At 42.0% G+C, this 24,547-nt stretch overlaps 1 long non-coding RNA gene across 2 annotated transcripts in view; it reads left to right on the top strand.

Annotated features, from left to right (window-relative positions):
- Positions 1 to 24,547, top strand: part of LOC137166889 (uncharacterized) — a 54,541-nt gene extending 29,994 nt beyond the window's left edge. Inside the window, exons 2-5 of one of the 2 annotated variants that reach the window (XR_010923858.1) lie at positions 18,060 to 18,205; positions 18,290 to 18,508; positions 20,752 to 20,906; positions 22,450 to 24,547. This is a non-coding gene — a long non-coding RNA (uncharacterized lncRNA). Of the gene's footprint in view, positions 1 to 18,059; positions 18,206 to 18,289; positions 18,509 to 18,599; positions 20,907 to 22,449 lie in introns of both variants that reach the window. The other variant, XR_010923859.1, reaches the window with a different exon arrangement.

The raw sequence follows: 24,547 nt of genomic DNA, 5'->3' as shown, positions 1-24,547 counted from the left end.
CATATAGAATTGTTGTTTTTTTTTTGTACCAGCCAGCTATGCTTCCCAAGTCACCTTGATTCAGCTATTTCATCTACTGAACTATGTGAATTATTTCTTATCCAGCTGTTTGGCACAGTCCTACTGAAAGACCAGTTTGGTATTCTACAGGCACCTGAGCTTTCTTCCAATTGCACAATTGTTTGTTCTATAAATGTAAACATTTCTAGATTATAAAGTATATTTCACAATAATTTCTGTATTCAACAGCCCTGAGTCTTGTGCTTCTGTGAGAGGAAGGGAGCCTATCCTAAAGGGGGAGAGGCGGGCTCCATGGAATGGACAAATGCCCTATCCACATTCTGTTCCCCCAAGCACTTCTTAGCCACATGGAATTCCCTCCATGGGGATCCAGATAAATTTCAGTTCCATATGTGGAGGCAGAGTGGGCCCCACCAGATACTGTGGATAACGCCCCATTGAGTTTCTACTCCCATCCAATGTAGAGCAGCCTGGGGCTCATTACAGTGCTACATTCTGGGCCACATTAATCCCTGGTCAATGTCACATCTGGGATAAATCTGTGCCTTCATGCTAACCCCCATTATTACTTTAGATTAGAACAATCTACAGACCGTACCAACAGAATTTCAGAATAATCCTCTTCTCAGTCTGCTCCAGTCTGGGGGCCCACACAACCTCACTTCTTCAGGTACCTAGCACCAAACCCTGGCCCATGCAACTTGGCCAGACCGAAGAATTTTGTCATAATAGTTTCATGGATGAATTATTATTTTCAAATCAGGGAAGGTGTACAACTAGGGTCCCTGAAAGAGTTATTTTGTAAAGAGTTATTGTAATAGTTACCTTTTGTGATCTGTCAGATCCTATCTTCTCTTTAAAGGAGATTGAGGAAAGGATGCCTTCAGAGGGATTCCCCCTCCCCAAGTCTGGCATTAAAGAAAGGAAACTAACCGCCCAATGCCAAAAAACTGCAGTTCTGAGCAAAGGCAGCATATGGCATGCATGAATTATTCTGCGGTATGTCCCGGTGGAAGTGGTTGGTATCTCCAGCTGTAGGATGCCCTGCACCAGTTTGACAACATTACAGGGTAAAGCTTAATTGCTTGTATGTTTTTGGCAACAAGGAGACCTTTCTTAGGTTAGATGAAATTATTTGGTGTTTAAAAAAAAAAAAATAGATGCTTTCAGTCTTTTACAAGAGGGCCGGTTGGCCATACCTGAACTTTTAAAAGCCAAATTGGTATAGTGATTTAAAAAACCACACACACGCATCAGAAGAAGTCTCTATTCAAAAATACTAGACATGTGTCAGCCTTAAAAGTTGTGTTATGCTTCCATATGTTCAGAATCCATGCTATACAGAGTTAGGGTTGATCACAAGCCTGACCTGTGATCAATCCTATGAGTATGGAAAAAAGACTCGTTAAGTAAGTTTACACAAGAACAACTCAGGGCTAGCGCGTGCCATTTAGATGCAGACAGCAGTCAGGGTCTCATGGATCCAGCTATTCCTCAGCTACAGAGTTTACTCCTTCCTACAGGATTAGACTTTAGCACCTTAGCTTTCATGTTCTTAAAAAAAAATTTTGTTGTTAACCTCAAAGACATATGCCAAATGTAAAAACAATGCAGTGCCATCTTCCTGAGTTTTCTGATCTTGGAGAAGCACAGCCTGCCCCATTCATCTCAGTCAGGGCCCTGCAGATTCTGTGATTCTATAGCCATAGAATACCTGCCCTCCCTCCCCTAAAGAAAAAGGATCACTTCAACATGCTGCTGCAACCAGTTAATTGAAATTTTGTTCTCTCCCAGTGCTCTGCTCAGACCCAGCCTGAAGCCATTTCTTGCTCTTAAGCTTTTTCCACAAGGGAGAGTGTTTGATTAGGACGCACGCTCCATGCACTGTTCCATGGACTCAGGCAACAGAGTTGGAGTCCAGTTTATAACCAGAGAACAGGGGCAGCCAGCACGGAAGCTAGAAAGCCAGCCTGCTTGGAGAACAGTACAGCATCCAAGGCCCAGGGAGATGAGCCAGTGAGGCTGGCAACAAGATCCTTCCTTTCCTAGTGCACACGGGAGAGGAAGAGGTTCTCAGCTGTGTCATCTGGGGACCAGTACACACAAGGCCAGTGAAGACAGGCCATCTAGAAAGCATAGTGAAAAAACAATTTTTGGAAAGAATCATTTACTGGTTTTACAGCAATGATTAATGTCGACAAAGTCATAGTATTTGTGGTGTTATAGGGTGGAAGCATGAGAATAAAGGTTCTTTTATAGAATTAGAATGCACATTAGTTGCAGAATTTAAGGGTGTTTGCCATGGAATTCAGTCCTATTGTGCAATGAAATAACAGGAAAAAAAACATTTGGTGTGGTAAACAAGCAAGACATATGGCCTCCTGAAAGAACAGGTAGGGAAGAGGATGTGCATTCAACATATGTTGCTGCTGTAGCACAACTTCCTGAACTGATCACAGGACACCACCATCCACCTCTTGAGCTGATCAACGGTATAATCTATGGCCCACAAGATCACCTGGTGCCTCCAGTCAGATACCACTTATAATTTCCTTTCCTTCTCCCCAAAAGGAGATGACTATGTGCGCTCGTGCAGTCCCACTCCCTGAACTCAGTCTTAAACAACAGCAGGAGCACTATGTGCGCTCACGTGCTTAGCACTGGGTGTGTGCAGCTACTCAGGTTCACATGTATTTAGGTTTGGCACAGTATAGAGGAACTGGCCCACAGGGATTGTGGAAAAGAAATGCGGTGTGTATCATGGTGTATTTGATAGATGCAATCAACCAATTTGGCAGTTTCCACTTAGGCTCTAGATGAGGTGACCTAGTCTTATCACTTTGGCATCTTAATCCTTCTTGAAAGATTTCTGTAAAGATGTGTGCCTGATATCAGGCACACAGGTCTGGGGTTGGAAGAGGAAATACAGAGGGTGACCATCTGTAATCCTCATTTTTAAATCCCCATAACAGCATGTGGACTGTAGTTGACAGCACCTTTCTACAACTAAACCTATAGGTGTTTTTATTCTTTCCTGTATGTAAATGATCGTATCAGTGTGTTAGTTTGCTACCATGAAGACTACAGTGACTGATTGCTGGGTCACAACTCCTTCAGTGATATTTTGACAACAAGAATAAGTGACCATATTGTAAAGTGGCACAGATGTGTTGAATCTATCCCTGGGTAGGGGAAGATAGGAATGGAGTTGGAGGCAGGGGGAAGGAGGAGGTTGCCTCTAACTGCTGTTAAAAGTGACCCCTTTGCTCTCCTACAGACTTCTTTGATTATGTTAAATGTCCCATGATGGGACATTTACACACAACTTCATGGTATTTAAAACAGATTGGTAATAACCTTTCCACGTCAGTTAGAAGATAATTGTGAAGCTCATTGCTCTTTCAGTAAGACAGATTCCAAAGCATATTTAGGATTCAAGGGTCTTTTTTTTTTTTCCCTCCCAGATTCCTCATTCAAAAAATTGACAGAATGAATACTTTAAATATTATTTTGAAGTAAATTATTCAAGACAGAAGGCAGCTTTCCTCTGCCAAAGAGGCCTTTTCGGATTCTCATGCGAAATAATTCAGTTTTTAAAATCTTAGGAAAAAAAAAAAAGCTTCACAACATACTTAGATAGTGAACCACCAGAATTACATTTCTCAGGGCTTGTCTACATGAGATGACCAGTTAGTTCATGACAAGTCAGGTGCAACTCTACAGCACACTAACCTGCCCTCCACCAGCCAACCATGTGGAGCCTGCTACCCTGTGTTGGAGGCCCACTACAATTTGAATTGCTTGACCACTATCCTACAGGCCTAGCACAGCTTCAGTTGCTTGCTTGGCTATTCTGACCCCTGGAGAATGACATCTTCCAGTTGGCAGAGATGAATAGGACTGCTGAGTAACTTTGCAGATGTCTCAGTTTCTGCATACAACAGCACATAAGACAAAATACACATCATGTCTGCTTGCAGCTGCACGTAGATAATGGTGATGGCAACAAGAAGTTATCCTTGAATGTCTGGAGGTACAATTTTCACACCACCCCTCCTATCACCAGATGTTTTGATGACCCCAATTATCATGGTGAGAATGGAATGTAGTTAAGGATGAAAACCTAATGTAGGTAATTAGCATATATGATAATGAGTAGAGAGGTAATTAGGTGAAAGCTGTTTATGGAAGGATCTAAGACATCACTTAGACAAAGGGGTGATCACCATCAACACTTGGCTCCGTAGGAGGTGCTGCCAGTTGGACCAGAGGCCACTGACTGCCTGGTAGGGCCCCTGAAGAAAGCTGTTCCTGAATACAGCCTTTAGAGTGACTGCTTAGCTCTCCAGGCTTAGTGAGTATGATATATTGTAGTTAATTTTAGGTTTTGTATTCATCTATAGAAAACTTTGCACATTAAACCTTATTGATCTGCAAATCAGGCGTACCATGTCTCACTGGCATGCACACTGATCACTAAGTGTCCCGTATCAAACATTCTGCATTAAGAGTTCCCTAACTTTGACATACAGCACAGCAAAGTACACAGTAGCAGAGTCTATATGACCAGTCAGTGCTTGACAAGTTAGAGCCCTGTGGATTCCTACCCCAGCTTCTGCACACTGCCTGGCCATGTAGACAAGTCCTCATGGAGGTCACCAAGTACCACCCAGTCAGTGAACAGCAAGAGTCAAGGTATTGAGGGGGGGAGGGAGGCACAGGGGAGTTAAAGTGAATCTAATAAAAGATCATTTAGTAAAACCATCAGTGAGGCAGGTGCTAGCCATCTGATGAGCTGTGATTACTGGTCCTGCTTTGCTAAAAGTTGTGCACATATTTATTACTCTGACTCCCTTGCTTTCTCATCTACCTAGCCATTTAGGCCCTGATCCTGCACCATTCAGGTCAGTAAGAGTTTCACCACTGACTCCAATCATTATAGGGTCAAGCCCTTAGATAAACTCTTTAGGAAAGGGATCATCGTTCACGATTTGTACAGCCCTTAGCAAAATAGGGCCCTGATTTGGTTGGCATCTAGAAATTACCACAATGTTAAACAGGGCCAATATTGTATTATGTCAATTGGACCGAATTGTCACACCACATCAAATACAGATTCACTTCTATAGCAAAGACCAAACCGCACCCTCTTGTTGGAGACATCCAGTTTCTCTCGCTTAACCCCATGCCCTCTGTAATGATCTGTATAATAAATCAGCAGTTTTCATGCAAGAGGCCTTTGGATTAAGATTAAACCTACTGTAACCCCTTTGGGTTTAGAGAGCATGGCCCCTTTAGATCTTTGCCCTGCAAGGGGAAGTGCTGATTTTCCAAAAGGAGGAAGTGCTGTTTGGGGGAGGAGGGACAGAGCGGCTGACCAGGGATGCCCAGGACAGGAGCCAGGAAGAGCCCTGTGCCAGGGAGGGCTCATCTGAGTAGGACAAACCAGAGCTGGACCCAGGATCACTGCTGCCAAGAGCTGCATGGGGCCTGTGACTTTTCACTAGTAATAAGGAGCGAGGCTGTAGCTAGCTAAGTGGGAGGGTGTTTCTCTGTGGGTTTGCAGAGCGTGGCAGAAGAGGGCACTGGAGGGTTCACTGGGGAAGTTCACTGGCAGGGAAGACAACCAGGAACACCCAAGACTCACCAACGATTGGACCTTTGCCAAGGACTCCTGAACTATTGAGTGCAGACACATTGCTCAGTGGCTACCCTTTCAGCCTGTGATACCACTGGACCTGGTGTTGAATGTAACCCTCTTTTACTGTTTCCCCACTGTTGTTCTTCTCCATTCACCTCTCTATAAATAATTATTTCCCTTTCCTATATTCACTGTACTAGCCTGGTGTGTGCACGTGCGCTTTCACTCTGGGGGGATTGAAACCGCTGCCCCTGGGGTGGAAGGGACTTTCCCTGTTGCATTTCTGCACATGCCTTTTCCTGGCCACAGCTGCCTCCAGAGCAGACTCCAGCTTGGCCACAAGCATGCTAAAGTTATTTATTGAGTAAATGTTTCAAAAAATAACCAACAGGCAACCCATAGAGTTTAAAGGAGCAAAGTTATACAACATCCAGGGACTATACGCAGGTTATCGGGAGGTGTGGGGAGTGGCTGAAAGCGTGGGGAGAATAACAAGGGATAATCTGCGGGGTCCTGGATGGGGGGGTGATGGTATGGGCGCTAAGAGATACAAGGGAATATATGGGAATGGGGGAACGTCACTAACTATGCCTGTGGGTTACTTTTTGGGGGTTTTAACAACTAGAGTAAATAAGTCCATACAAAGTGTTGCATCCCTCATTAAGTCCGATGCTTCAGCAGTCGCCGCGTCCGCTGGTGTCCCCCCCGCCGCGTCCGTCGTCGGTTGGGTCCGCCGGTCCGGAAGGAGGGTCCTGCAGTGGCGCTCTGTCCCTCTCCTCCGGGTACTGCTGGTGGCCGGTGACGTGCTCTATGTAGATGTCCCGAGACCACCGGATGGAGTCCGAGACCATGAGGAGCCGCATGAGCTTGGCGTAGCGCCGACCCACACCGCAGGCCCAGAGCACGGGCTCGTTGCAGGGGTCCCAGGCGCCCAGGGCCCCCGACGATCAGGGTGTGAATCTGGACGTCGTAGCCCTGCTCCCTCAGGGTGTTGGCCAAGGGGGCGTATTTCTCCTCCTTGCGGGCTCGGGCGGCGTGGAAGGCCGGGCGGCGTGGAAGGCCGGGCGGCGTGGAAGGCCGGGCGGCGTGGAAGGCCGGGCGGCGTGGAAGGCCGGGCGGCGGTTCTCGAATGGGACCGTGACGTCCACCATGACGATCTTTTTGTGCTCCTCGTCGGTGATGACGATGTCGGGTCTCAGTGGGCTGTCGGTCCCGGGGATGGCGGAATTGATGGCCACCGTGCCTCGGTGGGCCGGGATAGCCTTCGCCAGACGGTCCTGGACCGCGTTGTGCCTCAGCTGCCAGGCTCGGGAGTGGGGCTTGCAGCCGCAGAGGACGTGGGGCAGGGTCTCGTTGACGTACCCGCACCTCCTGCAGCGCTTGTCCCAGTTCCTGTGGCGGACGGCCCCATTCAGTGGGAGGCAGTTGAGGCGGGCCCGGTGGATGAACCGCCAGTCCGCGAACCGGGTGTAGCCGCCGCCCACCAGGAAGTGGTTGCTGGCGTCCCACTTGCTGGTCACCTCGAATGCCTTACCCTGGTCGGGCTTCTTCTTTAGGCTCTCAAGGTACAGCGCGTGGACGGATGCCTTCAGGCACCTCTCCAGCATGCACCAGGCGCGAAGGGTGACAATGGTGTGGCCGTCGGCTCTGATCCTGGGCACCAGGACCGACAGCTCCCGGCGCTCCTCGCACCACGTCCAGCGGCAGCCGATGCGCTTACCCAGGCATACATAGTACATTTAGAAATTGGCACACATTAATCCCCAGATCAGAACTGGGCAGCTCCAAGCTAGTAAATGTATTGGGCCAAGTTAATTCGTGGCAATGGCTTGTTTCTATATTGGTAATACATACATCTGCAATCTACGACATTTGTTCGGTAATATAGACAAACAGCTCACTTATGATACAAAGACCAAATTCCTGAATGCACACCATTTGGAATTTGGTCTGTGTGTCATAAGTCAGCTGTTCTATCCCTTACCAATATAGAAAAAAGCCATTGTCATGAATTAACTCCATTTCAGCACTTTGCCTCAGATACTGCGTGATCCAGCCAGCCACCAATTTTGTAGAACAGAAAACAGTGCTTAGTCAATACCAGTCTCATTACATGAACTTAAATGATACATGTTCGAGACAAGCTGGGTGAGGTAATTTTCTTGGACTAAATTCTGTTGGTGGGAATGACAAGTTTTTGGGTGTACACAGAGCTCTTCTTCAGGTCAGACCTGAAAAAGACCAACCGCTTGTCTCTCTCCCCACAGAAGCTAGTCCAATAAAAGATATTACCTCACCCACCTTGTTCCTCTAACGTCCTGGGACCAACACAGAGTCAACAACATGTGAAGGAGACTGCAGTTAGTAGGGATGATGAAGACTATATGAAGTCACTTGTCACATAGGAAGCTCTCTTCAAATACCAAAAGGAGAGATATATATCAAGTAAAGATAAGTCCCTAAAGATAGATAACATCGTATAACCAAAGATTGCAAAGCCACATGACATACAGACAGTAATACTGTAACCAAAGCTAGTAAACAAATGCTTTTAGCTGCCTGCAAACTAATGATAAAGATCTGAGAAGAAGATCTACTCCATTATAGGCTATTCTTAAGAGAACAGATTAAGCTACCACTTAAGGATGAGACTATCTACTATATTATGCCCATCTGTTCCATAGTCATATGATGAACAAAGATTAGTGAAAGGTACTATGAATCAGATAAGCACTGGCTATCATGTTTGTCCTAAGCTTTATTGGCTTACATAATAAAGAGGGAAGCTTAAATTTCAAATGCAAATTTGGGTGTTTTTTTTTAAACACCAATTCAAGTAAAAAATAGCCAATTTAGAACATTCTGGTACTGTCCTGTATGTGTCACCATGTAAGTCATGCATACCACTGCCTCTAAAAGCAAGGCAGTGATCCATTTTCTTATCAACACCACATCTAATGAGGCATCGCTAGGCTGGTAGTGACAAAAATAGATTTTTTGGCTTTGTGTTGGTATATAGGCACACTTTCATATCACACCATCTGCCTACACCCAGGCTACCGAAAACAGAATATTGAAATTTACCAGGATCCAGCTCACTGTAGCAGAACTGATGCAGTCTGTGTGGGGAGTACAGCACCCTGCATGGAACGTGGAGGGAGGAGCATTGGAAGCAGGAGGGAAGAGTGTGGAGGATTCACACAGAAGTTAGTCTATGTGCACATGGCTAGAACACTAGCTGCAGCACCTCTGTAGGATGGTTCTCTTAATAAAGAGCAAGTTTAGTTTTACAAGCACGGAGTCCTCATTATTGCTCAGCATGCAATACGCAAGAACAGGACCAAAACCCTAGGGCTCACTCAGCTGGCCTGTGTCCCTGGCACACAAATGTATAGATTCTCTTTCCACCTCAATGCAGAGGCATTGAGGTCCAAGTGCACAAAGTCACAGCTGAAGGATCATGACTGTGTGAAACCACTGTCCAGAGACCTCCAAGGGAGCAGTGCAGCAGCTGGAAAGAGACTACTGCAGCCCTGAGGCTGCAATAGTGTCAACACCATCTCTCCACTGCTACAACAGCCCATGCAGGAAGGGCTTCACCACCTCTCAACTGCTACAGAACCTCTGCCCCACCCCAAGTGGTTTTCAGGCTTCACACAGAGACCAGCATTTGGGCATTAGTGCAGTTAGAAACAAGGGCATTGGCACTGCCAATGGAATGCCTAAAAAAAGCAAAAAAAGCTTTGGTACTCATCACCGCACACTTGAGTCCCCTCCTCTTTGTGCACACCTTTGCACGAAGGATGAACCTATGCAGCAGCATCTGGGGCTGCACTTCCCAGTGTGTGTAAACACCACATCCTACTTCCTCTCGAGCTAGTGTAAAAATGTAGCTTGGCCATAGTAGTACAGGTGGCCACTGCCACTATTGCAGCCTCAGGACTGCAGTAACCTCTCCACAGCTGATGCACTGCTCCCTCATCGAGGGATCTGGATAGTGGTTTCACATAGTCATGATACATTTGTGTCATATGTCAGACAGCAAGCAGGGGAAGGCATGCACCCACCCTAGTACTAACCCATTCAGCCCGCCAGGTATATACTCCGGTGGCTAGCCTCAGCCACCACCTGTGCCGTCAGAGCCACATGGCTATTTTTAAACACCCTAGCTCAAACGGCGCTAGCACGTGTGTGTGGGGAAGCACAGTCCCAACTGCTGCATAAGATACCACCCTCGAAGATTTTAAGTAGCTCCTCTTTCTTCATTTAAGATGAATGGCCTTTGTAATCAAAATTCGTAACAAGAGAAGCAACTACTTTTATGAATGCGGAGGAAAATATATTACATTCAGTGCCATGAAATATTAGTATTTTTTGTCAAAATTCCCTTTGACCTCTTCCGAGCTCCAGAATCGTTTCACTGTGTGTTTATGGGCCTTGGTAAAAGGATAAAAAGCACCTTATTCTCGCTCATCTCTGAATGCATATTCAGAAACAAGATAATTTGTGTAAGATCTAGTTTGACTGTGTGTTTGGGTCTGTGTCTAAAAGTTTCATAGCTTCTATAAGGCCAGCTCACAACACCCTCACTAACACCAATGAGCAATCTATATACAGTTTCAAAAACCAAAAAAGATGAACAGCATATTTGTTCACTTATATTTGTGAGGTGTTTTTAAGCTTTGCAGATTTTAACATAAAGGAAAGTTTTTAAAGAGGACTGCCAACCTATATCTATCCTGCAGTAGTTTGATTTGTAGAAAATGAAGAAACCATACAAAAAAAGAAAGATTAAGTCAATCATAGTAACAAAGGGCCATATTCCGTCACCCATTGTCACACTGAGAAGTATCTTACTTCTACAAGTAGTCCCATTTTCTTCACAGAGTAAGTTACAAGTCAACAAGTGCAAATACAGAATAGTCTGACCAGCCCCTACCCCCCAGTGAAAAAAATGCAATGGAATGGGGCAACTGGTAGTGAGTGAATAGGAAAGGTATGAGGAAGCAGTATATTTACAGTGTACTCATCATATGGGAATAAAGTGTTAATAGTGTCCTTCTCACCCTCTACATTCATGGGCCACACTTGGTAATACTCAAAACCTGCTCCTCACAGACCTCTCTTCTCCTTGCTCCAGCACCTTAACCCGCCTGCTAGAGGGGCAAAGGCCGAACCGAGAACACATCTTCCCCTGCTTGCTGTCTGATATCTGCTACATTTCTAAAGTAGCCACTTAAGTGATCTAAATAACTAAAGCATACCCCTTCCTCTGCTACCAGCCAATAATGGCCACACAGGTCTGTTCTATGCTGGCACAGCTTCTGCCACTGCCATGTGTGTTTTATCTTTGTCCCATAGTGTTTGTGGGTCTTTTAATTACATCCCATCACCCCAGCAACAGGGTGCTGCCACAATTATATAGTGCTTAGAGAACTCTGTGGCTCCAAAGTTGCTGAGTTCTTTCAGTTACTTGCCCCCAACCCCGAAGGTTTTTCCACATAGCCAGGGAAGATATAGCCCATAACAATTAAGTTTAGGCAGCTAATAAGATGCTTCTGTAAGCATAACAGTACATATTTAGCAGAGTTAAGTGACCATAACACCACACATGACTATTTACTTCTGCTCCCTTACTTAGCTTGTAATAGGACTAGCTTCCCCCCAGCCTGAGGAATTAACAGCTACACCAAATTAGTCTTTAGCTCTTGGTTCTGCTCCCCATTTACTATCCATATGACTACAAACTTACAAAAGGGAAACATTTCTACACAGCCATAACTCCCAGTACTTACCCCCTGATTTCTTCTATCCTATAACACTCCCACCCAGGCTTGCTAGCTTTTATAATCATTCACTTTCTCCCTTTCCACCTGGGTCTGAAATTGACCAGGGCTGGCTGGCCTCAGGCCTCTGGCCCTTAAAGGGGCAGGCCATCCTGTTACATAACTGCACAATACTTTTTCAAACAGTGGCACTCAAGTATATAAAACATTAAAGTGCATGCCTGATAGTTTTAAGCATATAACAGAGATTCATCATATTAAAAATGTAATCAGATAGATGGAGATAGAGAATACATGACGGTGTGGGATAGAAGGCTGTGAAGTGGACACAGGCTACAGAAAAACTATTTTAGGAATGTTTTGGGGAATTTTTAAAAAACATTAATTGGGACAAATGTTTTATAACCCTTACCTGTGAAGTTAGCTAATTATTTAGGCTCCCATTGACTTCAGTGGGTTCAGAATTGGACATCACGAGTCTTGTAGGAGGCTATATACATCTCTGGAAAAGAATGAAGACAGCTTCTCTGTACATAAAAATGCCATGGGTGAAATACTGGCCTCATTGAAGTCAGTGGGGATTTTGCTATTGCATTCAATGAAGTCAGGATTTTACAGTCTGATCACTCATGCTCTTTCAGAATTAGAAATACGCTGTGGGTCCCACTAGAAAGCTCCAGATTTGACTCTTGTTTGTCCTGAGACTGGGGTCAAGGTAATTTGGTGGTGGAGGAGCAGAATTCCACATCTGAAGAGAAAAGGAGAAAATATTTCTCTGCCAGGTTGATCTGGAAAAACATGGCTGCAGCTGAGGTGGCTCTGACATCTGAAATATATGAATAAACCCCAGGGAGATGGATAAGAGAGCAGGTGAGTCATGATAAATTCGTTTATCACATGATTCTGCATTTTATTAAATAGTTCTGTAAGATATCACCTGCACAAATATCAGACTGTTTGGATTTGCCTATTCTTGTGGCGCTCAGTTGTTTCTGCCTTTGAACAATTCCATATTTGCAACTTTGTAATGTATAGAGACATATCTTATTAACTCTCACATCCTTATATTCAGCCATTTGGGATTCAATTCTGATTCCATGTGTGGGGATGTACTGGTATATCATAATGTATGCTATGAGTGTAACAGTAGTGATTGAATTATAGTGTTCAACATTTGGGATTCTAGTTTCCTCTTGACATGTATATGTGTAGCTCCTGTTAATGTTAATAACATGAAGTTACAGACAGGATACTCATGTTGAAAAGGGAATGTGGAGCCATTGGGATTCTCTTTGCTTTCATCTGTAGTCATGCTTTCCCATTAGGCACTTTCTAAGTGGATAGTTACAACATGATCCAAAAAGAATTTCTTATATTTCCTTCCTGGCAAATTATGTAATTACATCATGTTAAATGATGGCACAAAGCAATTAGCTTTCTGAGAAGGGAAAATAATGCATTTGCTTTACATCAATACAGTAATGTACAGTACTCAAAGTCATTTTCCACTGACATCTAATTACTTGTTATTTGGGCACTTTATTTGGAACAGTCCCAGCACTCCAAGCTTTGTAGTATTTATGATAATGGTAACCAATAAATACTAAGCACTTACATAGCGCTCTTCATCTATGGATCTCAAAGATTTATAAAAAGGGGAAGGAGCAAGGACACATAGAGAGTCAAAAACCAAGCTGGGAATAGAACTTATGACTCCTGGTGTACTGGGCTATCTAGCTCTTTAGACAGGTTCTCTCTTTTGGTGGGCACTTTAAGCAAGTAAGCACACCAGTCATTCTTGACCTTCTCAAGAATGCTGGTAACATTAGGCCACCATCTTCATATAATTCCCAGTATTAATTGATGTTTTCAACTCCCTTAGGGAGTTGATGCCTAAATAAAAGCTTTCTCCATCCTCAAATGTTTTTCCAATCTCTGTGATTTCTTTATGACTTTCCTTTATGGGCAGGAGCCATATCAACTTGTTTCTGATGGTAAAAGAAGTGTATTTGTACTGTCAGGTGGAAAAAAGCAAACAAATCATAGAATCATAGAAATGTAGGGCTAGAAGGGACCTCAAGAAGTCATCAAGTCCAGTCATTTGCATTGTGGTAGGACCAAGTAATCTTAGAAAATCCCTGATCGATGTTGCCCAATTTGTTTTTAAATCTTCCAATGATTGAGGACACCATGACCTTCCTTGGAACCCCATTCCAGAGTTTAACTTCCCTTCTAGTTAGAAAGTCTTCCTAATATCTAACCTGCATCTCCCTTACTGCAGATTAAACACTTTACTTTTTGTCCTATCTTCAGTGGACATGGGAAACAATTGCTCATCATCATTTTTGTAACAGCTCTTAATATATTGGAAGATTGTTATCAGTTGCCTCTGTCTTCTTTTCTCAAGACTAAACATGCGCAGTTTTTTCAACCTTTCCTCATAGGTCAGGTTTTATAAACCTTTTATAATTTTTGTTGCTCTCTTCTGGAGTCGTTCCAATTTGTCCACATCCTTCCTAAGTTGTGGTGCACAGAATTGGATATAGTACTGCAGCTGGGGTCTCACCAGTGCTAAGCAGAGCAGGACAATTGCCTCCCGTGTTTTACATATAACACCAGTGCACACCAGAATCATATTTGCTTTTTTGCAGCTGTATCATATTGACAACTCATTCATTTTGTGGTCCACTATCTCCCCCCAGGACCTTTTCAGTAGCACTACCACCTAGACAGTTATTCCCCATTTTGAATTTGTGCATTTGTTTTTTTTCCTTCCTAAGTGAAGTATTTTGCACCTGCCTTTATTAAATTTCAGCTTTTTAAATTCAGACCAATTCTCCAATTTGTCAAGGTCATTTTGAATTTTAAACCTGTCCTCCACAGTACTTACAACTCCTCCCAGCAAATGTTATACGCATATACTTTACTCCATTATCCAAGTCATTAATGAAAATATTGAATAGTGTCAGAACCAGGACTGACCTCTGCAGACCCTCCCAATTTGACAGCAAACAATTGATAACTACTCTTTGAGTACCATCTTTCCACCAGTTGTGCACCCACTTTATAGTAATTTCATCTAGATCACATTTTTCTAGTTAATTTATGAGACTATCATGCAGAACTGTGTCAAAAACCTTTCTGAAATCAAGGTATATTACGTCTGCTACTTCCCCCCATGCCCTAGATCATCAATCCTATCAAAGAAGGAAATTAAGATGATTTGGCATGATTTGTGCTTGACAAATCCATGCTGACTATTCCTTATAATCCTATTAGCCTCTAGGTGCTTACAAATTGATTGTTTAAAATTTGCTCCAGTATCTTTCCAGATATCGAAGTTAGACTGATTGGTTTATAATTCCCTAGGTGTTTGTTCCCCTTTTTAAAGATCAGTACTAAGTTTGCCCTTCTACAGTCTTCTGGGACCTCAACCATTCTCCAGACATTCTCAAAGATAATTGCTAATGGCTCTGAGATTATTTCAGTTAGTTCTTAAGTACCCTAGGATGAATTTCATCAGGTTCAGCTGACTTTAATACATCTAACTTGTCTAAATATTCTTTAACCTGTTTTAGCTTGCATTCCCTCCCCTGACTCAATATTAATTATGTTGTGTATCTGGTCATTATTAACCTTGTTAGTAAAGAGTGAAGCAGTATAGGCATTAAGCACCTCAGCTTTCTTGATGTCATCAGTTATTAGCTCTCCTTTCCCGCTAAGTAAAAGATTTACACTTCCCTTCATCTTTCTTCTTATAGCAGTTTATGTCCCTTGCCAGGTGTAACTCATTTTGTGCCTTAGTTTTTCTGATTTTGTCTCTACATATTTATGCTGTTCTTTTGTACTCTTCTTTATCAGTTTGACCATGTTTCCACCTTTTATAGGATTCCTTTTGATTTTCAGTTCCTTAAAGAGCTCCTGATGGAGCCATATTGATCTCTATTCTTCCTATCTTTCTTTTGCATCAGAATAGCTTGTGTTTGTGCCTTTAATATTGTCTCCTTGAGGAACTGCCAGGTCTCCTGAACTCCTTTTTCCCTTAGATTTTTCTTCTCATCGGACATCACCTACCAGTGCTCTGTGTTTGTTAAAATCTGCTTTTTTGAAGTCCATTAGCCTTATTCTGCAGCTATCATTCCTTCCTTTTCTTAGAATCATGAAATCTATCATTTCTTGATCACTGCCACTTAAATTGCCTTTCACCTTCAGATTTGCTACCAATTCCTCCCTGTTGATTAGAATCAAGTCCAAAATGGCTGTCCTGCTGATACAGTACTTCCTCCATTTTCTGGAACGAAAAGTTGTCTCTGATATATTGCAAGAACATATTGGAGATTTTGTGTTTTGCTGTATTACCTTCCCAACAATAAAGTCCCCCATTTCTACCATCAAATCAACAAAACCATCTCAAAAAACTTTACCAATGAGATTTTTTAAAGCTCCTTCAATTGTTAAATGAAGATTTGCATCTCTTTAAAGTCTCATCTGAATTGGTAACAATCTGAAGATGACTGAGGTGATGATGGTAGATTAGGAGAAGCAATCAGAAATGATGGTCAAGATATTTGCTATTTTGATTGAGTGTGTGTACTCGAATGCTTGACTGTTTGCAAAAGTTGGTTCTAAGTGGTGAATGTGACTAGATATTTTACTGTTTACATTCTGGTTGTCATTTATGTGTCATTTAATCAGAGAGCAGAAACAAAATCATGTTCTTTATGAGATTAACCAATACAACATGAATTTCCAGGTTTGAATATTTGCAGAGAAGACTTCATGAGCTGTTCATGGAGAATGCTGAGAGCTAAGCTCCACTTAAGTGGGACTTGAGCAGTGCGTAGAATCTTTTCCCTGTTTCATGTACCATGTGCTGTGTAATAACAGGAAAGGAATCCATATTTCTAAAACTATTTATTAGAACTATTTACAGAGGTGGTGGAACTGCAACTATCATTCCAGCCAGATGTACACAGATGGACTTGCTGGCACCTCTTCCAAACGCTTTCCTTCTACAGCTTGTGCTCCTCTGGCCAGGTTCAACACAGGTTGCCACAGTGCTTTATCTACAGTGAGGTAAAAAAGAAACTTGTGAATAATTTAGAACGACAAATACATCTGAGAATTTCACAATCTGCTTGCAACTATTTCATGAGCCGCAAAAGGGAGACAATCTGATGAATATATTATTCATTGTGATTTATTTGCTTGACTCTCTTAGTCAAGCAATTAACCCTTCCTATGAACCCAATAAAAACAACAACAAAGTGATTTACAGGCATTCATTTTCTATTATTATTGCTTGTGACACTCAGGTATGCCTCACAGAAAAGGTTAACTCTTTAGTTCTTCATGGCAGCCTTCATGTTTCTGTTTTGAGTCTACAAGATAATGGAAAGCACTTATAACTATATTATTCATCTGCTGTTAAATGCAGCTGGCGTTCAAGTGCCTCTTAGGTCAGCTCTCCTGGCAACAAGTCTCTAACCAGCTCTTAGTCTTGGCAGTCAGGCTCATTTGAGAGCTTTTATAAAAGGGATAATCAAGTAAAAACGTATGGAATCATTGCAGTTATTCAGCAACACATAGCATCAAATAGATCCCATCTATATGTAAAACCCCTGTATGAGCATATGCAGTAATACACCGGTTTCTGAAATATTACCACTTTGGCCCAGGCAAACACTGCATGGCATCAAACTAAATATATTTGTACAGTGTTTCAAAAAGAAAATGATATCTTGGCCAGATTTCATAGGCCAAACTTTAAATTCCTGCCCAACCCATACAGTTAATAAGGCCAGATTGCCAGGTCCTGACCTTCATGGCAAGAAGGGAAGGGAAGGGAAGATAGTTAAGCTACCTTTCCTCCCCCCTTTGATCCTGGAGCCATCTGGGAGCTGCCTTGGCTTAAGTATAGGTCAGAGTGACCTTCGGGCAGCTCTACTGGCACAGGAGTATAGTGCATTCCAGCCATGCCTCTAGCCCACCTTCCGAAATTTCTACACTGCCCTGGGATTTCCCCATTCATGAGAAACTTCTGGCTGCTAACTTAAGAAACAGGGTCTTTGCTGAGCAGTACAAAGCAGCCAGATGGGGGAGACCAAAGGACTAGGCCCATAGTTTCACATCATTCATCACACCTTGCCAATTCCATATTTCAGAGACATATATTACTCTTTGACATCAATGTTAAAACCAAGTGTGACATAGTGAAGCATATTTTTATTTTTAATGGACTTTTGCTCTTGTCTTTTTCTGTATAAATGTGTACAAGGCTGAGCACTGATTTTACTATAGTGGGAATTTTTAGTCCCATACTAGATGAAGAGCAGACTCTGAATGCCATAAAGATAACACGTTTTTATTGTAGTACTTGTTTTTCAAGCCTTCATAATGCCCAGACATCTGCGTGTCGGCATCCTTCACTGGGCCTAACCCTTGTCCTTTGACAGACTCAGGTTATTGTTATATATCACTGCAGGTCTCACTGAGATCATGGTCAGATTGTGCTTTGCATTGTACATAAATTAAGACAGTCCCTGCCCTTAAGAGTTTACAATCTGAATAGACTAGAAGTCAAAGGGAGTGATATTATCCTTGTTTTACAGATGGGTAACAGAGGCACAAAAAAAAGGCTTACCCAAGGTCACACAAGAAGTCTGTAGCAGACCAGGACTTTAATCCAGACCCCCTGAGCCCAGTCAGAGCCTTAGCCACAACATCATCCTTCCTCTGGAGGCAGAGTACTTCAAGAGTAAGTGGAGACAAAAAAAGGAAGCAGGGAGTAGTAAAGGTAATGCAGGTGTTGTCACTAATACGGTGATCTTACCTCCTACAGAGAGAGCAGCTGGGGTTGTCTGTCCCAGAGCCACTGAGAATGCCACTTGGCGGAAGGAACAAAACAAGGGTGCAGTTAAGACCCCCCCACCGGAACACCTCTGTGTTTTACAAGCTCTTCTCAAACTCTGACAGGTGCTCAGTCACTCCAGAACAGAAGATGGGGCAAGGCAATGTAGCTCGAAACACCTGCCTTTGGAATTCCCCAGCTCCTGGTTTTGTAAGTCTATTTTGTTTCTCTTCTTTATATAAAGAGTTAGCATTTGTAATTGCAATCCTGCTTTGACACCTCAATGTGCTTGTGGTTTCAGATATCATGTGGAGGAGAAGGCTGGTGACAACTACAATAGTTATTACAAGCTTTAAGGACTGTAGAGTACAGATGAGTTGCATGCTGTACAAAGAGATACCACTGTTTAATATTCTGATCCAATGCTTAAACTGATGTTAGCAGCAGGGAATCACTATTAACAGTTTTCACATATGTAATAAAGTGTTTTAGATTAGAAAGACATTGAAAAATCTTTGTAATCAGCACAAAGTAATTGTAGAGTTTCTTTTTTTCTTTCTTTCTTCCATAGAAAGGAAACAGAAGGGCATTTATGAAAATATCTAGTCCTGCTGAGCTGTTCCTGAAAGAGAATTGGTAGACAGATTAGTGGTTGTAGGAATAAAATGGAAGCATTATTATTCAAGCCCAGAAAAAGCAGGGAGAAAAACTGGTACCCAGCAATCCTAAAATGGTTTGTATAAGGATCAATACTTCTTTAGGTGTACATATAAAACAATCAGTAACTAAACTTTTTAAGATTCACCTATTACTGAAAAGAAGTCTCATATTTAAAATGTGTGGGCTTCTGCAGAATAGCCCAATTTTTGGTGTAATCTGTCATTCGGATTTGGAGTTCAGCCCATCTGCAGTGGAAAGACTATTTATTAAGCACTGAATCCCCATTAACCCCAACTAGCTTTTCCCTCCTCTCGCCCCCATTTTCTTTCCCCTCCCTCCTGAGGGCATTAAGTAAAGATATGTAACTGCTCTTAGGTTAAAGTTATTTTTGGACTGGAATAAGTCTTCAGATTTTGGTTTCTTCATTAATTTGGATTACTCTGATACTCTAGCACAACGTCACCCATTTTGATCGACCCCCTAGCTTCAGGCCCAGTTGCCTGTTCCTCCATGCAGTTACATACTGCAGTGTTTGGCTGAAATTCATGTGGAGATCAGTGATAGTTGAATCTCAAAAGCTGGGTTTCGATGAGCAGTCAAAAGCTTGGACCTCTTGACTCTGCAGAATAGGGCTGGAAATCTCAGAAGAGCCTCATTTGTGATGTTTTAGAACTTCGTGAGAGGCTTGGTATAAATTTTGGTTGAAGATTATGGACAGGTTAGGTAGGGCATTGACCTTTTTATTTTATTTGAAATATTTTGCTTCTTATTTTTGAAGATCGGCGTATACATTTGAGAACCCCTAGTTCAGAGTAAAGGGTTTCCTTAGAAGGCCAATGTCAATACATTACTTAAATTTGTACAGACCCCTGGAGTGGTGAGTAGTGCTGTTGCAGATTTTTCAGAATCTGGATTAAATAAAACCAATGTCCTATTGTACATATTTGTATTACAAATGTTCACACACAGAGGACCAGAACTTGGAGTAAAGGAGCTATGCCAATTTTCATCAGCTAAGAATCTGGCCTATGACATACACACATGCGAACAGGGGACCACGAACAGGGAAGTTTAAGCAGGAGAGAAGGATAACCCTCTGCTGAACAAACACGGTGGGCGTACTAATCTTGGGATGAGTGAATTTGTTCGGCTGTTTGTTTTTCTTTCTCTTTCAGGTTATTTAAAGTTACAGGGTCAATTGGGACTGTGTGTTTGGAGACTGTTTGAGCCTTTGTTCCCTGGATCAGCTTTGATCATCCCCCATTCAGCCTTGTGATCACCCTTCCCCTGTGTGATTAATGAGAGGGGAGGGCTGACCTAGGAGAGAAGGCCTTAAAAGCCGAAGGCTATGTGACCAAGGGGAGCTAGCAAAGGGGAGTTTGAGAGGGAGTCATAATATAATCGCTATTGTTAGGAAGGGCTGCATTGCCAGTGCCAACACTGCTTCTGTCTCCTCCATCTGCACCTATATCCAAACAGAGAACCTGATCATGGATGCCTCTACCCAGATCCTGGTGTGGATTTTCACAGACTGTGGCCTGACTGCCCACCCTCAGCAAGCCAGGCTGTGGGAACTTTCCAGTGTGAAAAGTGGAGGAGGATATGGCTCTGAGCTTTTTTTTGAGGTTTACTCATTCCTGCTCTCCCTCACTGTCCCATTGCCCTCCTCAGGAACTTGCAATTACTCCTAGCCCCCTCACTCCCTAGGACCTTACAGTAGGCTTTGTCTCCATTCACCATGAGCTATAACCTTCACTTCAGTTTTAAAGTCCTTGTTACATTATCTTTAATAGGTTCCGCCGCCACTGAATTCAACATGATCCAGAAACCAGAACACATGAGATATGAATTTAGTAGAGCCTAGAAGAGAGACAGCAGAACTACCTGTTCCTATTTGGGGTAATCAAAGAGAGAAGAGGTCACTTGCAGACTTACTGGCATGTAACAGGTAAGGAAGAAACCAGGTCTTGTTAAGTCACAGAGAGGAAAGGAAGGTGAGTGTTGGAGTGGGTAGGGAAGATACTGAGATTGTGGAGGGGAAAGTGTCAGAAGCATGTTGCAGTGTGACAGTGAAGATAGAGACTGTGAGGCTTGTGGAGAAGGCACTGTGACCCTTTTGAGAGTCAGATGGGAGGAGTATCAGCTAGAGGGAGAAGTTCAAAAAGTCCATCTAAGTTCAAGAAGTGAACTAAATTTGAGCCCGTTCTTCATATTTATGAACCATTTTATCAATCCATACTTTTTATTTTAATATATCCTTGTTTCTTTTATATCTTGGTGAAGTTTCCTTCTTTGCACACAACCGTGTACTAGTAATCACAAATGATACAGTGGGACTTACAAAAGAGAAAGTTAATAGCCAAACACAGCTTCTGTTAGTCCTACCCCACTGATTCCTTGACATCAGGATTGGCAAGGAAATAGAATGCTGCCACATCCTGTCCAGTAACTAACCACAACTAGCCATTATATTTACTATCTTCTTATTGCATTCCTGTGATCTTTTCTCTGCTTGTCCTGGAAATGGTGTCCAATTAGGAAGATGAGACAATCATTGGAGCAAACCTAACAGATCAAGCGCTGTTTTCACCCACTATAGTTAATATTGCAAAACAGTTCCCGTGATAACCCGTTTTCACATGATCATAACTTGATGAAACATCCATCTCTTGGGCAGTAGATTGACTCAAGGTGATTTTTTTACATGAGAAAGTATAAGCAAACTCCCCCTCCTCCCCCCCAATTTTTGGACATATAGGAGAGTGGGAAAATATACACCTTTTCCACCGGAAAAATATTCTAGTCCCACTTTTGTACGTGTCTAAGGAAAAAAAATATCTGAAGTTTTAAATTTGGCATTAACATAGTACTTAGTGAGGATTAATGCCCCTGTATGGTTCAGGGAAGGGGAGGAATTTAAAATAAAATAAAGCTATAAGTGATAGAGAAAATGCGCAGAAGTCACCTCTCAAGGCTTTAGTGGAGTTTAACAAAAACCCCATTTATGACATCACTTCATACTCTTCCTTCTTGACTTCAGTAGGGAGCTGGTGGAGTCATGGCCAGCTGGGGGAGAGTTATCAAATGGGAATTCAAAGTCATGAGTGTGACTCACTTGATACTAACTGGCAGAGGGCACAGGGGTACATAAGGGTTGCAGAGATCCCCATGGTATAGCATCTATCTATTAGTTTGCCAAAGAATGTCATGTAAGGGCTAATGAAAGCCTGTGTAACTGGTCATCATAACCACCATTAGATGTATGTACAGAAAATACATTGAGTTATGATATATATATATTAACAATTATGTTCTGTAGGCCTGAGAGTTAAGGTAAGTCAATGGAAGGTTTTCCACATACCCCTGCCTGACATGCAGGGGTGAAGACATGCTTATCTTATTCTGGATGGTCATGTGCAAACTGAATATTTCATGGTTCACAATGGACACTCATTTATGGACTGAGCAAACTGCTGATCAATATATTGCAGGGGCTGGAGGAAAAAAAGAAAAGCCGCATTGGTTATCCTATGTAGGAGTAAGGCAATGAACTTTTGGAACTATATTTGGTGTCCAGATGAATCCACAGTTATTCCCTCAAGCAGTGAGGAGGAGTTGCTGAGCTCAGCCAACCTGCTTAAAAACACTTGGAAAAGGATTTGGGATGGGCTATTTTGTAGGAGACAGGGGAATGCCTTGTGATTTAAATTGTAATTTTGTATTATACATAACCATTTATTTCCAATATTCTTATTTTCTATCACTTGTATCACTGTTCTTTGATAATAAACATATTCTTGTTTTCATTCATATATATATAGCGGGAGAGAGAGCTGAGGGTAAAGTAAAGTGGTAATCCTCAATTGAATTTTATAAGCTAGTATGTATTATTCCTTTGGGAGTATCAAAGCTGGGAGTTCTGTGAAACAGGAGCTGAGCACTTCAGAGGGAGGCTTGGAGGACTCAGGGATTGGTATGTGCCTATCGCTAACCTGTACAGAGATCAAGGCCTGGAAGGCAGTGCTTGTGTGGCCAGGGGCTGGTGATTTCAGAGAGCTGATCCACCGCAGGCTGAGACAAGACTTGGAGTATAAATACTAGAAGTCAGATCTGTAACTACTTGATTTGCACATACAAAGAGATAGTATAGTTGGATCTGATTGCAAATATTTGTATTCTCAATTCATTGTAGACAACTGTGTATGGACACAAAATCACAGCTGCTAAGCACGAAGTTGATTCCCTTTCACAGAGTTCAAAATAGACCCATTTTCCATTTTTAAAAAAATTTGTGGCAATATTTTACCAACATTTTAATCAAATTTTTAAATAATTATTTTAATTTTTTATTTACAGAACTGTACTTAAATAGGTTTTTGGTAAACGAAAAACTTCAGTAGTTATTTTTATTTTTAAAAATTCACAAAAAAAAAATGAAAAATGGGGAAAGCATATAATGTTGACAATTTGGGGGGAAATTTTCATTTTTGTAAGTATCTGCCAGCTCTACTTGTTACTTCTATAACATTAAAAAGGAAAATAGAAAATATTAAATTAAATCAACATATATACAACACACAGTACAGAAAGAACAGAAGGCATTTTACATGCCAAGGGTTTACTTTGAAATAAAACAAACAATCACATGCTTTTCCCTCCGTACCCTACAAGATCCCTCAATCTCCTGTTTCTCTAGAGATTAAACATCTGTTCTTTGAAACAGTTTAGTTGGACACAATTTATATTTTTTGTTTAAGACACCTTTCCTAGTAACTGATTCCACATGCTTTTCACCCTCTGTATGATGTAATTCTACCTGAGTTCCCTATTTACTCTTAGGGCCAAACATTTCAATGACATGCCTGGTTTTTAGTTCTGTGGAAAATGTCAACTTTATTAACTATAACAAACCTCTCTTCAAACTCTATTTCCATTGAAAACAAGACTAACTTAACTTTTCCTTATAATTTAGTTTAAGTTTTGAGACCAGAACTGTTTCTTGTTCCATGTTTGTACTACCTGGCACAAAATCTCCCTTGCTGCAGATGAAGCCAATTATTTCTTGTCATGCCTTCAGTGCACAATATGATCCCAATCTTGACTGTGGCTTCTCAGAAATGTGTGAAATCTGGTAAACTTTCATTACACCTTCTACAAGGTACTAAATATCTTGAGTTCTGGTATGACAACTAGTGCTATACACAGAATTCCACAGTTACTTTGTATAATGAAATGTTACCTCTTTTGTCTTGTAGTCTTTCCTTTTGCTAAAAAAGCCTAGTTTTGTGTTTGCCTAGCCTTTCAATAATTTAAATGAATAAACTGGCTTCCATAAAGTCTCCTGTGGGAGACTTACTCATTGCTTCCATCACAAACCCATCTCTGTGATGCCAATTATATTCATACAGTTAAAATGTCTGTCATTTGTACTCTACATTTTTCATAATGGCTACCACATGCCAGTCTTAGATTTTCATTATTCAGCTCTTTCTTTTTGTCTGCTGTATATCTATATAATTGGATGTGTGTTTTTCTTTATAAAGGCAATGTTATACTATTAAATTGATGACTTAGCTGGTTTTGCCCTTA

This window comes from Emydura macquarii, unplaced genomic scaffold (genome assembly GCF_026122565.2).
Source record: "Emydura macquarii macquarii isolate MOO-44397 ecotype Brisbane River unplaced genomic scaffold, CSIRO-AGI_Emac_v2 contig_2897, whole genome shotgun sequence".
NCBI lineage: Eukaryota > Metazoa > Chordata > Testudines > Chelidae > Emydura > Emydura macquarii.
This window is presented reverse-complemented; position numbering and strand designations above follow the sequence as displayed.